A 17,392-nucleotide genomic window follows, 5' to 3' on the forward strand; every position below is an offset into this window, starting at 1 on the left:
TTCAAAGTCACCAGTTGCTCTCAGGAAGAAAGAGGTGGCTGTCTGCCCCTGTAAAAATGTACCCAGATAGCCTCAGAAAACCTATCAAGGATCTCTATGGGATGGAACTGACAGGGCGAAAGTGGGTGGTCCAGTCTCAGAGGAGACCCTGAGTAGTCCAAACAATCAGATTTGGTTTACCAATCACAGAGAATAAGTTTATCATTGTCAGCAGCTATTGCCAATGATATAATCAGGATATAGCCCCAGTCATTTAAAATTCTACCAGACAGCCTGGTAGAGAGTCTGGCTGATGCCAACGAACCATACACCATCCTTTCTAGGTATGTATCTTGAAGGCCACTTTGCCAAAGGATGCCTCATGTCAACTGGGATCAAATTGTTAAGGGAGAGAAAAGGGATGTTGTCAACTGAGGGCTGTCATGCAAAGCTATGATGAGGCCCCCCTGGACAGGTAGACATCCCTCACAGGGATGAGGGATCCTGATGATAAAGCCAAGTCAGGAGAGGAGAAGGGGAGAAAACAAACATGTCTGGGGGTGTACAAGTGCATGATTGTTGGTAGGAAAAGTGGGACGACCAGCCTCCAGGTAGGGAGAAGAATGACTAAAAGTACTTTTGGGGACCCTAGGCGGGGAGTGTCTCTGGTAGAGTGCACCACACGGGCCACATTGACCTGGACTTCTGGGCACATCCTAAGGACTCTGGCCAGGTGCCTTAGAATGCTGGAGCACTGAATGCTGCTTCCTCGGGGTGCACGGTATGTTCCAGAGGCTGCATCAAGAAGATCCTATATGGAATATCCACTGGGTGAACTCGTGACACTCTTGAATTGTTGTTACATGTTTTTCAGTATATGAAACCCAGGACTGATGAATGTCTAGGGACAGCAATTAGAATAAGGGCTCCTGGGGAATACAGTGGTAGGGGGGTGGGGGGTAAAGGGGAGCTGATGCCAAGGAGTTCAAGCAGGAAAAGAATGTTTTGAAACTGATTGTGGTATCAACTGTACAATACTGCTGAATGTGATTGAACTAAGGAATGATATGATATCTGTATTAGCTCCCAATAAAATGGTTTTGGGAAAATATAATGAAATTTAAAGTTGCTAATTATTATTTATTTGTTAAAAAATGAACGGAATATTTATCAAGTACACTCTACTATAAGTAATACACAATTACAAGGGGATGTCGCTAATCTAATATATAGTTGGAATTGAGGAATCTATAGAAGGACATTGCACATTAGTTACTACTGGTTATTCCTAGTAATTTTTTATGCTGATAAATATTAATGGCATGATCCACAAGAGTCATCAAGTTTCTTTATATGTTAAGTATGAAGGTAGCAAATGAACATTGGGCCTCTACTCAAGTACTCCCTCAACCCAAGAACACTTTGTTCTAATAAACTGGCATTCTGTGATGCTCACCTTCGCTGAAGGTAAAATGGGTGCATAGCAAATGTGGTGAAGAAAACTGATGGTGCCCGGCTATCAGAAGATCAAGTTTTCATAAAGGAGCTATATAGATCGCCAAGGGATAGCATTGTCAAAGATGCCTTCCTGAAAGAATTGAAAGCTGGGAAAGGAAGGAAGGAAGGAAGGAAGGAAGGAAGGAAGGAAGGAAGGAAGGAAGGAAGGAAGGAAGGAAGGAAGGAAGGAAAAAGCAATTACACACTCATTAATCACCTATTATATGTCACGACTGTATGTGTGTGAGTGTGTTTTTTTCTCTTTCAGTCTTTTCCCTAAGTATCTGAGGATTTTCTCCTTATATAAATATGAGAACATGGAAACTCACAGATGTGAGTCAATGTCACAAAACAAGTAAATAGGAGAGTTAGGATTTGAACCCAATTCTGCCAATTCACACTCCATTATGCTTTTCACTTTGCTAATGAAAGGTGTCTGGAGTGAATAGTCTGAGAGGTCAGAGAGCCACTTCCATGCAGCACTGGCCATGTCTTCCTTAGCATGTACTGTCTTAGAGACTAAAGTTAGTTCAGAGGTTAACAGCTTCATAGTGAAGTGAGAGAGGGAGAAACATGATAACCTAACACATAGAAGTAAATGCTACAACTGGAGAGTGTTTATTTGAATTTTGTTTGATTTGAGGTTCCTCCTGAAGCAGACTCAGAGACAAAGATTCAAGTTCAAATAATGTATATGGGGCAAGCAGGTAACAGTTGTAAAAAGGCAGAGAATGAGATGAGACAGGGAACAGAAGCAGTAAATAGTGACATATTTAGCCAGCTACCACTGCAAATGACTGGAACATTAGTTATCCTTTGAGGGATCTTTGGAAAAGACTGTTCTGTATATGAAATTAAAACAAAAACCAAACTCACTACCACTGAGTCAATGTTGAGTCACAGCAACCTCTGTGGGTTTCTGAGACTGTTAAGGGAATAGAAAGCGCTGTCTTTGTCTTGCAGAATTGCTGGTTGTTTTGAACTGCTGATCATGAAGACAGTAGCTAGATTAATGGTTCCTTGGGGGCATGATAAGGGAGGTTGGAGGGAAATTGAGGACTAATTAAGACACGTATATGAATGAAGAAAATGTTCTAAAATGGATCGTGGTAATGATTGCACAACTCTTCCTGATGTGATTGAACTATGAAGTGATTGAATTGTTTGGTATGTGAACTATGTGCCAATAAAACCATTAAAGAAAAAGTAGAACATTTGTCTCAAAATCATCCACCTCACTTTGATTTTTCTACTAATCAGCAATTTAAAACTCCATAAATATAAAAAGGGATGGTTAATTCCCCGATACTTCTGGTCTATCACCTGCTTGAGAATGCCCCCTTTCAAGACTTGAGGGAAAGCCCCAAGGCTCTGGCTAGTCTGGTATGGTAAGGCCAACTTACAGTACCTGTTATAAACATTAATATCTTCAGATTTTTTATTTTTATTTATTTTTGCCGTTCACTGCAGCACTTTATTTCTCCTTACACAACGCCGCCGTGTTGCTGGGGCCTATTGTTCGCACATAACAGTAGAAAACCAAAATTTGTTGTGTCATCTCAGTGTTGAGAATTGCGTACAAAAAAAATCTTACATAAATTAAAAGAATGAGTAAATTTACAGGTTTAAATGCAAATCGTCTTCCAACTCAAGGCAAGTAACAGCCCCCGGTGCTCCAGCGGCCAACATCAGCTAAAGAAGGGACGCTTGGTCCCAAGGCTCAGATTCTTCTGCCCCACAGGCCGCACACAGCAAGGACTGGCTGCATCAGGTTGCCTGCAGGGCCTGAGCACCCTGCACACACTGGCCAGACCTCCTCCACTCCGGTTGCCAGTGCTAGGGTTGAAATCAAAGGATGTACAGGACATTGAACACAGACCAGGGGGATAGTTCACGTGAATACAAGGTCGAGATCAGCAACAAGCCTGACGATCGGTGCTGCCTCCAGAGAGGGCTTCAAGGACAATTCTTTCAAAGGCTTCTTCCAGTTTCACGAGGCCAGCATGAGGGGCCGACCTGCGCTGTCGTCGAGCTCATGCGGCAGGTGGCAGCACCTGCGGGCAGTCTGTCTAGAAGCACTTGCGGTGGACGATGGAGGGGCCCGATTCATCGTACTCCTGCTTGCTGATCCACATCTGCTGGAAGGTGGACAGTGAAGCCAGGATGGAGCCACCGATCCACAAGGAGTACTTGCGTTCAGGGGGCCCAATGATCTTGATCTTCCTGGTGCTGGGCGCCAGCGCTGTGATCTCCTTCTGCATGCAGTCTGCGATGCCAGGGTACACGGTGGTCCTGCCGGACAGCACCGTGTTGGCGTACAGGTCCTTCCGGATGTCCATGTCACACGTCACGATGGCGTTGAAGGTGGTCTCCTGGATGCCGCAGGACTCCATGCCCAGGAAGGAGGGCTGGAAGAGCGCTTCGGGGCAGCGGAATCGCTCGTTGCCGTTGGTGATGACCTGGCCGTCGGGCAGCACATATAGCTCTTCTCCAGGGACCAGGAGGAGGCGGCGGTGGCCATCTCCGGCTCGAAGTCCAGGGCGACGAAGTCCAGGGCAACGTAGCAGAGCTTCTCCTTGATGTCGCGCACGATCTCTCGCTAGGCGGTGGTGGTGAAGCTGCAGCCCCGCTCCGTCAGCATCCTCTTGAGGTAGTCGGTCAGGTCGCCGCCGGCCAGGTCCAGGCGCAGGATGGCGTGGGGCAGGGCGCAGCCCTCGTAGATGGGCACGGTGTGGGTGACACGGTCACCGGAGTCCATGACGATGCCCGTGGTGCGGCCGGAGGCAGACAGGGACAGAACGGCCTGGATGGCCACGTCCATGGCCGGGGTGTTGAAGGTCTCAAACATGATCTGGGTCATCTTCTCTCGGTTGGCCTTGGGGTTCAGGGGAGCCTCGGTCAGCAGCACGGGGTGCTCGTCGGGGGCGATGCGCAGCTCGGTGTAGAAGGTGTGAGGCCAGATCTTCTCCATGTTGTCCCAGTTGGTGACGATGCCGTGCTCGATGTACTTCAGTGTCAGGATGCCTCGCTTGCTCTGGGCCTCATCGCCCACGTAGCTGTCCTTCTGGCCCATGCCCACCATGACGCCCTGGTGCCTGCCGGTTGTCACCCGCAAAGCCGGCCTTGCACATACTGGAGCCATTGTCGATGGCCAGCGCGGCGATTTCCTCTTCCATGGCGACCGGAGAGACCGGCGGTGACTGAGCGGAGGAGAAGAAGCTGATAGTGGCGACGGGGACTGAGCAATATCTTCAGATTTTGTGGTATTCTCTATGATCCCATCCTTTATGATGTCTATAAGCATCTTGACCACTGCTTCACAAACTTCAGAGTGTATAAGTCACACTTGAGACACTTGTTAGCAAAGTAGATTTGGGGCTCTCACTCCTTGATTTGCTCACTTTTAGTTCAGCCACGGAATCCAGGAATGTTCATTAGTAAAAAGCAGCCCAGGTGATTCTGGTACACGGGCTTGGTGGGTCACACTCTCTAAGCCAGTGCTTCTCAACCTTCCTACTGCCGCGACCCTTTCATACTATTCCTCATGTTGTGGTGATCCCCCAACTATAACATTATTTTTGTTGCTACTTCATAACTAATTTTGGTACTGTTATAAATTAGGCGATCCCTGTGAAAGGGTCGTTCGGACCCCCAAAGGGGTCGTGACCCACAGGTTGAGAACCCCTGCTAAGCATTACATGGAAAATAGGAGAGCTTTGAAGGGGACTGTGCGATTCACTGAAAAAGGAGTGGTACTGAGATCAAGACATACTCAGATATAAAGGCAGGCTCCATTACATAGCAGCTATAAAAGAGTACATAACCTTGCTTCATTTTCTTTACCTGTAAAATTAGTTTTAAAGCACTCATCCTGACTGTATTTATAAAATAAATACAGAAGAGTCCACAATAGTATGTGTCACCTGGTAAATGTTATACCTCCCAATTTTTTTCCTCAGAAAATTGGAACTTGTTGTCAAAGAAATGTCAATGGCATTTGAGAGTTATTCTGTTTAACAACTTATTCCTGAGATATTAGAAAATTTGATGATAAAATATTGCAGGTCTCAGATTTAAATTTGTCCCTTTTTTCAGTGCTCCTACATTGTGTGTTCTTTTATGAATTATCTAAGATCACCTTCATACTATAAATAGATTAGGTGTGTCCACATACATGTTCAAGAGACAGACCAGGATGATGATCTGCCTTCCAGGTCCATCCAAAAGACTGGCAATCCAGGATCTTACTTTTTAAACACTAACTCTCTATGCTGATGAACTGCTTGATTTATTGGGTTTTTCTGTTTACAAGAAAGACACTTTGAAGTATACAAGGGGTCTTCAAAAAGTAGATTGGAAAATTTCATTATCTCTCTTTTTTTTAATCTTTTAATTCCATTTCCCCACAAACTTTTTTGGAGTGTGGGAGGAACGACACTAATAAAAAAGGTTACAGACCAAATAATCAAGAATTTTGAACAGATTACATCTATTTGTATTGGGGAAGAGATGGTTCACATTATAGCAAATAATTATTTCATCATGTTCAAATGGATTAAAAGTCACAATTAATTAATTTGAAATTAGAATGGTATTTACATATTCTCATAATAAAACTAAAGGGAAGATATAACAAAGATACAACTAATGATCAATCATCACTCCAAGTATTAGAGACTCAAAGAGAAATCTAATCCACAGGACAAAGAGTTTATATGAGCCTTACCTACCCTTAGACCAGAATGACTAGATGTTTGCCTGGCAACAATTACTGATGAGTCTAATCAAAGCCATAATAGATGGACCCATATAGAATGAGAGGAAGTGAGAAGCAGAATGTCAAGTTCTTTTAAAAAAAACACCCAAAAACATATCTACTGAACATTGATTTAGACTAGAAACTCCCCCAAACTATTGTTCTGAGACACTCTCCAAATTTTCAACTGAAAGTACTGAGATCACTTTGCAGCTAGACAACAAATTTTCTCAAAAACTAATGCCTATCTCCTGTAGGTACGGAAATCACCTACATGAGACCAAATGGTGGGTAATGACTTAAACATAGAGCCCGCATTAAATGAATGACCCCACCGTGCAGGACACACAGTCACTTTTATGCTTCTCCAAAATCCCCAGGAAGTTCACAGACTTTTTGAATCCTCCTTCTCCCGGACGCCTAATTTAGCCCATGTGTTAACAAAAACTCTCATCTTAATGGAGGACAAGCGATTTCCGGTGAGTCCTTGGGAAGATAGAGGAAAAGCTGTCAAAGAATGAAGCTTTTTGAGCTCCTCTCAAGATTGGCTCAATTTATCTCAAAAACACAACATACCTAGAAATATTCTGAAGGTTTTTAAAAAAGTAATAATCTGTTTCTCTAAGAAGGTTGACCTCATTTAGATCTGATAGGAATCACAAGGGTCTTTTGCCATTAACGACTGCTTTCCACTCACATGGTGTTGGAGGTACCTGTCTCTTCAAGTCCAAGTGCATGCAATATGCCACATCGCATCTTAATGTCACTAGAGAAATAGGCATGACGGGACAAGAACACATAATATAGGGCACATGACAACACGTGATGTAGGATAAACCATGGGGCAAAATATTCCTTTAACTTAGCCTATGTCTTAGTTAGATAGTGCTGCAATAATAGGAATACTACAGGGGATTGGCTTAAGCAAGAAAATGTATTTTCTTACAGTTTAGGAGACTACAAGTTCAAATTCAAGCCAGAATCGATTCAATGGCACTTGAGGTTGAGTTTGAAGTGCTCTTTCATCTCTAAAGTTGACTTTGATAAGGAGAAAAATCAAGACAGTAATAACACATTAAAAATAGAAGTAGATTATATTTTGCTATTTTATACTCTCTAAATTTTATAAACTTCAGGCTGTCTTCAAACCCTTGATTCAAAGTGCAGTAATTCCCAAGATTCCCCTTTATGTTAGATAAAATTACAATTCCATCTCACAGGTGATAAAATACTCATATGTGGTAGCCTCCTGAATGTCCCCAACCAAAGTGACAACAGAGACAGGATAACTCAGTAATACGAAAATAGTCCTGTGTTTGGCCCACTGGGCTGTCCTGTTTTTGCCCAGCTCCCTACATTAAACGGTTCTCCCTTCACTACCTGTTAGTCACGTCCTGTACTTAGGTTTTGTAGAGGAAGTCTGCAAACCGTTTTGGGGTGTCTTCTGGAATTGTAGCAACCGATTATACCTACAATTGGTATGTTTGTCCTTTGCTTGTGTTTACAGAGATGACTGCGGCCACATTTACCCCACTCCTGACTCAATGGTGTCCTGAAAAGTGTTGCAACTCTGTAACTGAGTACTTAAGACATCCTCTGATCTGGTTCCAGCCTAGTCTCCTACCATGTCCATGTACCTAAAAAAGCACTGAGGGATTCTGTGTTCCTTTTCTTGTGGGCAAAAATCCATTTCTATTCTTTTGCTTAAAAAAATTAAATTGTCCTCTCTCTCACAATGTTGACACAAGTGCTTGGTGTATAGAGCACATTCTAACCAGGTTGATGAAATTGAATTTGATTCCACAGTGAATATTTCTCCAACATAGCCAAGGTAACAGAGGAAGAAACACTGTGAAGCATGTTCAAACCTGGTAGGCATTAATTTTTAATCCGTGACAACCCTGCAAATGAATATAATCCACATTATACATGGAGAAGCATGTCCAAAAATGCCACTTTTCTATAATCCCCAAACTAGGAAATGGCGAGCTATGATTGCAATTTAGATTCTGTAAAGAATTTCTCTACACTAGGACTCAAATTTATTTTAAAAATTAGAACTATTAAGTAAAATGTTTGACATATTTTGATGTATATAGTGAAAACTAAGGGGGGGAAAGATTGTAAAGAGAAAGACATTGAAATATATCCTTGCAAACGCAAAGAACAAAAAAATCACATTAAATAACAAAAGTTAAAACATTGCATAGTACAATATTTAATCTTGAAATTATATAATTAGAATTTGTAATTTTGAATCTTTGATGATACTCCCATTTTCTATTGAATGCATTTATTTTGAATGTAAAATTGAGAAGTTCTGCTATTTTGCAGAATTTAAGCTTGGCAACACATTCAAACAAGACATAAAGAGAAGATATATATATATACAAGACAGTTTAATTTTGTAAATATATTTGTTGAAGAAATGAGCTCTAAATGAAAGCAAAGAAGCAGTGCCTAAGAATGTATTGGAGCTGAAAAGTTATATGTCAATCAGAAAAGAAATAAAAAAGGTTTCATTTAAGGAATTTGTTGTGAGCTTATTAGACAGTCTACTACTTGTAGAAAGATTATTTTTCCTATAAAATTTATGGTCTTGAATGAAAGCCAATTGAAAATTTCAATCTCAAATTTATTAAGCATATAAAGTAAAAGTTTGAAGGAAAATTAATGCCTTTTAAAATTATCTAAAAATTAAAACTAATAAGACAGTATGGAAAACATCAGTAACGCTAGAAATAGATGTGAAAATTTCCTGCTTATGTTATTTTTTAGTGTTCAGGTCATTATTAAACAGAAGTTTCTCCTAAATTTGCTTTAATGCACAAGTTAATTTTAGAATTTTATTTTTGAATAGCACGATGCTATTATACATTGAAATAGTTATAGATCAGTGAGTAAATTCATATATTTTAAACTTACACAATGTAAGTATTATCACATTGGTCTGCTTTGGCCTCAAAATGGAATCTCAAAATTTGTGTACTAAAGTATTGTTTCAAGAGTAGCTCCTCACATCTCTCCTTTCTCTCCCACATCTGGCGCCAGCAAGCTAACAACATCCTCTCCATAAGCTCATCTTCCTTTGTGAATCGCGTCTACTGTCCCCAGAAAGTCATGAATTTCTTCACAACCCCTACTGTCCGCATGCTGCTCCATAACTCCAATATAGTTCTCCACCCTCCTGTTGAAAGAATGTTTTTCCAAAGATAGTTTGTTTCTCATAGGAATGTCCAATTCATGACATTTTAGACGTTAGCAGGCTCTAGAATTATTGTAGTACTCAGTAAGGATTAGGATTGTGCCAGACCCTAAGTAAAGCATTGATATGCCACCTCTTCTTCAACCCTGGGATGAGGAAGGTAGTGTTGTCATTCATTGTTTTGGTAAGGTAAGCATCTGAGACAAAGGCAAGGCGAGTTGAGCCACATTACCTGGCCGTGGCAGAGCGAGGTAGCTAAGGCAGTTCTGACACATTTCAAATCTGTGTTAGGCTATTGCAGGCCAGGTTTGTGGTCTGTAAGTGATCCACCTTTTAAAACCTATGACTCACCCCTCAAACTATGTTAGTCAGCTTTATTTTGCATAATTTACAGTATGAAACAGTACACCATGTTTTCCAATATCATTTTTCAAAAAATATATTGCAACATTATTAATTTTTCCCCACATTGAATGTACTATTGACTTCAAGTCTTTCACTTTGCAGATGAAGCATCTGAAGCCCCAGAATGCTGACTTTTATGGATTGAATTGTGTCCCCTTCAAAACATGCATTATAAATCTTAGTCCTAGACTGTGGATGCAACCTCCTTTGGGAATAGAATTTTCTTTGTTACGAAAATGAGACTACATAGATGGAAAAAAACCAAAATCTCAATGCCTTCCAGTCAATGCCCACTGGTAGTGACTCTATAGGACAGGGTAGAAAGGCCTCTGGGAGTTTCTGACACTGCAATTCTTTATGGGAGTAGAAAGCCCTGTCTTTCTCTCAAAGAGTGCTGGTGTTTCAAACAGCTGACACTGCAGTTAGCTGCCAGTGAATATCTAAAAGGAGCCAGTTAGACACAGAGCAAGGAAACACACATGGTGGGGAGAGAGATGCCACCCAAGAAATGAAGAACTAGATACTATAAAAAACAAGGACCTATCCCCAAGGTAGACAAAGAAAGCCTTTTTCTAGAGATGGTGATTTGAAGTTGGACTTCTAGCCCCCTAAAGTGTGAGAAAAGAAATTTCTTTTCATTGAAGGCCATGTGGACTCCTAATGCCTGAGGCATTCAAGGCAGAAATTACTGTGGCCAAAGTGGGTGATGCTATGTCTCATAGGCACTGAGCAATCTACTGGTGATTAGGAGTTCCCAAAGCAAAGACCTACACCTTATTCTGAATTCTGACTATAGTAGAAACATTTTTAATTGCCAAGGGGCACTGAGTAATTCTTCTTATGAAAAGGGTTATGTAGATCAAATAAATTTGGGAACCTATGCAGACCTTTATCATCCTTCTTCTGTGGAACAGCAAGTGTGTTTAATCCACCGATCCTGAACACTTAATAGGTAATCAAACATGAGCCGAAGGAAGAGGTGGGTCTGTGGGAACCTCCACCCTTAATGTTTAGCCCTGGCGAGCTTGACAGCACATGTGCAGAGTTAGAAAGACCTTATGGCTTCAGAACGTTCAGGCAGAAAATGTAGGAAGGTCAAGAAGAGCTGCACAAGGAAGAGCACCGTGGCAAGGAGAGGGAAAAGAAGCACCATCAAACGGTTTGTATTTTAATTAAACTCTGTGTTGGTCTGGGTACTTTAGAGAAACAAATCCACAGAAACTCATATGTGTAAGAGAGAGTTTTATATAAAGGTTAAGTGCATATCAAGAAAACATCCCAACCCAGTGCTGCCCAAACCCACAAGTCCAACACTAACCCATATGTCCAACACCAGTCCACAAAGTCCTCCTCCATCTCACAAAACACACGCAATGATGCTGACTGCAAGAGGAAAGCTGAATCAGTGAATGTGTAAGCATCTCAGCTCTGGCAGGGGTCTCCACATGGCTGCTTCAACACCCAGGGCTGCATCGGGCTGGGTCCATGTGCTTCTCCTTGGCGATGTCTCGCAGGAAGTGAGCCTTGCAAGCTGAAGTAGGGAACTGGCTAAGGCAGCTGTACTCTGGTCCAACCATCACAAAGCAAGAGACTCTAGAACTCAAAAGGCAAGGCTCACCGAGCCGTTTATCTCTCCACCTTTTAATTAACCTCACATGTGTTTATCGACCAGGTTGGCACAATAAACATTAACTATATCAAACTCCATGGTTTCTGAATGAACAGTTTCATTTGTAGGAAACAGAGAGTGTATCAGGGGTCCTCAAACTATGGCCCATGGGCCAAATGTGGCCCACTGAGGGCATTTATCCTGCCCGCCGGTGTTTATGCCACCTCTGCCTGTCCTGCTTAGCAGCCGACTCGTCCAGTATGCATAGGAATTTGTTCATAGTTTTTTTTTAAACTATAGTCCAGCCCTCCAACGGTCTGAGGGACAGTGAACTGGCCCCTGTTTAAAAAGTTTGAAGATCCTAACTCCTTAAACCTTGTCTTTCCTGATTCACTTCCCAAACCCACTCACTGCCATCCAGTTGATGCTGACTCATAGCGACCCGATAGGAAAGGGGGAAACTGCCCCTGTGAGTTTCCAAGACTGTAACTCTTTGAGTAGAAAGCTCCGTCTTTCTCCAGTGGAGTGGCTGGTGGCTTCAGACGCAGACTTTATGTTTAGATGTTCAACGTGTAACCACTACACTACTAGAGGAGGGTCAGTGTAGACTCAAGCCACCCATACTATCTACCACCCCAGATGAGCTCTTTCCCTGCATTTTCAGCGACTACCATCAGCTTCATGTGCCTCTGTCCAGGGCAGGGTGCCCCAGAAACCTGTCAGCAGAGCATTTGCAATAGACTGAAAAATCCTTGAGAAACATGAATGGATTTGAGGTATTTATTAAAGTATCTTGATAAGGGCTCTGCATTTAATGAGAAAGAAATGCGGTCTGACAGAGAAGAACTCAGAGACTGGGTGCTGGTGTGGACTAACAGTAGTGCTCTGCCCTTGAACCTTGCAGAGAAGAAAACAGAAGTAAGTACTTCCTAAACAGATGCAACTTTCCTCAGATCATATACAAGAGAAACAACAAATAACAACAATAATAATGATGAAAAGGAATACCCAAACCTTCCTCTTCCCCAAAGAGCCCTTTGATGTCTCAACTTGATTTCAGTGCAGAGTCCTGATTGATTCATTCATTAGTCATTGGCACTTTGGCCCTTGCATTAAGAGTCAAATGTGCTAGAAAAGTTATGACTTTGCTTCTTTCAACCAACTAGCTCCACACACACAAACACACACACACACACACACACACACACACAAATCAAAGAAAACATATCCAGGGGGGTTGGAGTGGAGACCCAAAACCCATATGTAGACAGTTGGACATCCCGTCACAGAAGGGTTACAAGAAAGGGACAGTTCAACCAGAGTGCAATATAGCACCGATGAAACACATCATTCCTCTAGTTCCTGAATGCTGTCCCTCCCCCTGCCTTCTGGCCCCACTCCCATGACCCAGCACTACCTTACAAATGCAGCTAGACTGGAGTACACAGATTGGTACATATAAGAACTTTTGACACATGGAATTCAGGACCGATAAAACCCTCAGGAAAAGTAATGGGAGTAGCAATATCATCAGAGTAGGGGGATGAGGCCGGGGGGAGAGGAAGAAAGGGTGAACCCATCACAAGGTTGGATATATAGCCCACCTCTCAGGGGGACAAATAACAGAAATGTGGGTGAAGGGAGACAACAGACAGTGTAAGACACGAAATAACAACAACAATATATAATTGATGAAGGATTAATGAGGGTGGAAGGGGGGGGAGGGGAATAAAGAGGAACTGGTACCAAGGGCTCAAGTAGAAAGAAAATGTTTTGGAAATGTTGATAGAACATATGTACAGGTGTGTTTAATACAATTTGTAAGCCCCCCCCAATAAAATGATTTTTTTTAAAAGAAAGAAAACTGCCCTTTACATATTTTTCTCTGAAGTAAAACATAATTTAAGTGCATTTTACTAGGAAAATGAATTTGCCACGACAAAGAAGATCCATTCACTTAATCGTTAAACTCACCACTGTCAGTTTGTCATACTGCGGAGGCTCGCATGTTGCTCTGATGTTGGAAGCTATGCCACCAGTATTTCAACTAGTAGCAGGATCTCCCATGGTGGACAGGTTTTAATGGAGTTTCCAGACTAAGACAAACAAGGAAAAAGGCCTCTGATTCCAATAGTCTGCAGATGCAAATTTGATGTATCACAACTGGACATTGCCTGATACAGTGGACTCAAAATCCACAGTGACTACAGCAGTGGCCTCAAGCATCCCAAGGATTGTGAAGATGGTGTAAGACCAGGCAGCTCATATTTCAGTTGTTCAAGGGGTTGCCATACAGCAGAGGCAATTTGACAGCAACTAACAACAACGACGACAGCAGTCTTTGAATAGATGAGGAAGAGCAGGTGTTCAGACCACACAGTATTGAGGCATCAGAATTATTATAGAAGAGTCTCCAGTAGAACAATAGCGATCCTCTGCATTGTAACTTCCTGGATTTCCAGGGAAACCTAGGAAGAGGCTGGTTTGTGGAAGATCCTCAAATCTCAACCAAACCAATGACGGTAGTTTTCCCTTTAGGATTGGCAATCTGATGGCAAAACACCACAGCCTTGAAAACCCTGTGGAACAGTCCCGCTCTGCACACATTGAATCAACTCCACTGCAAACAACCGAGAGGACGAATACAAAGTAATCCACTGCAATACTAAAAGTGATGGTAGTTATATGATTGCTCATCACTTTGAGAGATTTAAGAGTGAAGGGGTGGAGTCTAGCCTGTCAATCAGGTCATAACCAATGACTTCTCTGTGTGGGCATTGCCATCTCCTGAGAATTCTGGGAACTTCTGTATTCCTCCTTGGAGGCGGGAGACACTGTCTTGGCTCAGTCCTGTGAGACATTTCTGACAAGAAGCCACATGAAGCTACCCTGATGCAGCCAGAGCCTCGGAGCTGAAGGAGCCACGTGGAGAGTGGCCCGGGTGTCGCGGACATCAGGTCTGTTCTCACAGCGATGGGCTGCGGAGACTGTGAGCTGCCGCCATGATCGGAGGGCTGTTCATCTACAATCACAAAGGGGAGTTGCTCATCTCCTGGGTCTACCTCGATGACATCGGGAGGAATGTAGTGGATGCCTTCCGGGTCAATGTTATCCACGCCTGGCAGCAGGTGCGCAGGCCCGTCACCCACATTGCACGGACCAACTCCTTCCATGTTAAGCGGTCCAACATCTGGCTGGCAGCTGTCACCAAGCAGAATGTCAATGCTGCCATGGTCTTCGAATTCCTCTATAAGATGTGTGACGTGACGGCGGCCTACTTTGGCAAGATCAGCAAAGAGAACATCAAGAACAGCTTTGTGCTCATCTACGAGTTGCTGGATGAGATCCTGGACTTTGGCTATCCACAGAACTCAGAAACGGGCGCGCGGAAAACCATCATTCAGCAGGGCATCAAGAGCCAGCATCAGACTTAAGAAGAGCAGTCCCAGATCACCAGCCAGATCGGCTGGCACCAGGAGGGCTTCAAGTACCGCGCAATGGGCTCTTCCTGGATGTGCTAGAGAGCGTGAACCTGCTCATGTCCCCGCAGGGACAGGTGCTGAGCGCCCACGTGTTGGGCCGGGTGGTGATGAAGAGCTACCTGAGTGGCATGCCCGAGTGCAAGTTTGGGATGAATGACAAGATTGTCATCGAGAAGCAGGGCAAGGGCACGGCGGACGAAACAAGCAAGAGCGGGAAGCAGTCCATTGCCATCGACGACTGCACTTTCCACCAGTGTGTGCGGCTCAGCAAGTTTGACTCGGAACGTAGCATCAGCTTCATCCCACCCGACAGGGAGTTTGAGCTTATGAGGTATCGCACCACCAAGGACATCATCCTTCCCTTCCATGTGATCCCACTGGTGCGGGAAGTGGAGCGCACCAAGCTGGAGGTCAAGGTGGTCATCAAGTCCAACTTCAAGCCCTCACTGCTGGCCCAGAAGATTGAGGTGAGAATCCCAACCCCACTGAACACAAGTGGAGTGCAGGTGATCTGCATGAAGGGCAAGGCCAAGTACAAAGCCAGTGAGAACGCCATCGTGTGGAAGATCAAGCGAATGGCCGGCATGAAGGAATCACAGATCAGCGCAGATTGAGCTCCTACCCACCCAACAACAAGAAGAAATGGGCTCGCCCCCCCATCCCCCCATTTCCATGAACTTTGAGGTGCCGTTCGCTCCCTCTGGCCTCAAGGTGCACTACTTGAAGGTGTTTGAACCGAAGCTGAACTACAGCGACCATGATGTCATCAAATGGGTGCGATACAGTGGCATTTATGAGACCCGCTGCTAGCCACCCAGTGGTAGCTTACCTGCCTCCCCCCTACCCCCCAGGCCTGGCAACCTGGCTACCACACATCCAGTCTTCTCTCCTGCTTTGCTGCCTTCCCTTTGCACAAGCCCCGAGTCTGGTCTGGACCAACCGCGATGGAGCGGGGCTGGTGGAGTGGTCTCTGGGCCCCCTGGGCATGGGGGTGCTGGAGCTCCTGCTTCCCTTCATCTGTCCTGGCCCAGTGCTGGGCTGTTACCAGTTCTGTGACCAAAGCCAGGTGGGTCCCCTCTCCTCCTGTCCCCTGTGGCCCATATCTCTCTGGAGTGAGAGGGTTGGCTGCCCCTCACCTCGGAGCTCCCCCAAAGGCCAGTAATGGATCCCCAGCCCTCAGTCCCTACTCTGCTTTGGGTTAGTGTGAGCTTCATTTTGTACACTTGTGACTTTGTCCAGTTAGGAGCCCAATAAACTCTGTAGAGTGGAAAAACAATAACAACAACAACAACAAAAATGCTGAGATGCCTCTACCGCCACTGGATTCATAAGACTTTGCACCCACTGGTCTGTGATCTTCTACATTCAGCATCATTGCATGTTTTTGTGAGTCTGAAGAGGAATTTATACATTGGTATCAGACATATGGGCTAATATCTGACTTACGGACTTGATCTGGACTGGATTGAGATGTTTTTTCAATATTCAATTGTTCTTGTATATAAAGCTCTTTCTTGTAGAGTTTGTTTCTCTAGTCTACCCAGACTAACACAGTAATAAAAAAAGAAGCAGGCTGCGTGGTGTCCACAAGGATTTGTCCTGGTAGCACCATAGTTAGATGATGGGCTGCTCATGGTCAAGGTTGGTGGTTGAACTCACCACCTTCTTCAAGGGAGAAAAGATCTGGAGATCGGCTCTATAAAGCAATCCTATGGGCTAGTTCTATTCTGTCTTGTTGGATCTCTATGAATTGAAGTCAACTCAATACACACAGCAAAAATACTAACATATGTGTCTGATAAAATAAATGCTTTATACATAGCATGTAAGATTTTACATTAGCATAACTATTCTGTAAAAATAGCAGTATTTGTCAACAGCTTTTTAAAAACCTCATTCCCTTGGACTTAGCAATTTTAGGTGTAGAAATAGTAGTAAATCATGAATGCTCACAAAGCCTTAGCTACAACGATGTTCACTGAAAGTTTGTTTACAAAACAAAACACTGGAAACATTGAAAACATTCAATAAATGAGGATTGAGTGGATAAATTTTGGTGCATTCATTTGATAAACATTATTTATAGTCATTAACAAATTTCAGTGAATATTTAATGATGTGTAAATCTGTATAATTTGTGAGAATAATTATAACGGCATTATCCAGTATTGATGAAAATATTGAGAATGTATGCAAATTAAAATGAAATCTATTACAATATTCATGACAGTTATATCTAGATTATAGGAATTTTAATTTTTTTCTTTTATACTTCTATACTTCTATTTTCTAACAATTCGTTTTTATACTTGACATATATGATGCAGTATACAACCTTCCTTTCCAAATTAAACTCCATGCTTGCAGCTTGTTCAGCATACAGCTCTTCTTTGGGTAGGAATGATTGGCTCAGCATTACCTCCTTCTTAGTTGGCTGGTGATGAGAGGAGAGAAGGGGA

At 43.2% G+C, this 17,392-nt stretch overlaps 2 pseudogenes; one reads left to right on the plus strand and one right to left on the minus strand.

Moving 5' to 3' along the window:
* Positions 1–3,411: 3,411 nt before the first annotated feature.
* Positions 3,412–4,652, minus strand: LOC101653158 (annotated as a pseudogene).
* A 9,774-nt stretch (positions 4,653–14,426) lies between these two features.
* On the plus strand, positions 14,427–15,805 carry LOC101652839 (annotated as a pseudogene).
* Positions 15,806–17,392: the final 1,587 nt, after the last annotated feature.

The sequence above is a fragment of the Echinops telfairi genome, unplaced genomic scaffold (genome assembly GCF_000313985.2).
Source record: "Echinops telfairi isolate 266 unplaced genomic scaffold, ASM31398v2 ScPeMD7_7424;HRSCAF=8462, whole genome shotgun sequence".
Taxonomy (NCBI): Eukaryota; Metazoa; Chordata; class Mammalia; order Afrosoricida; family Tenrecidae; genus Echinops; species Echinops telfairi.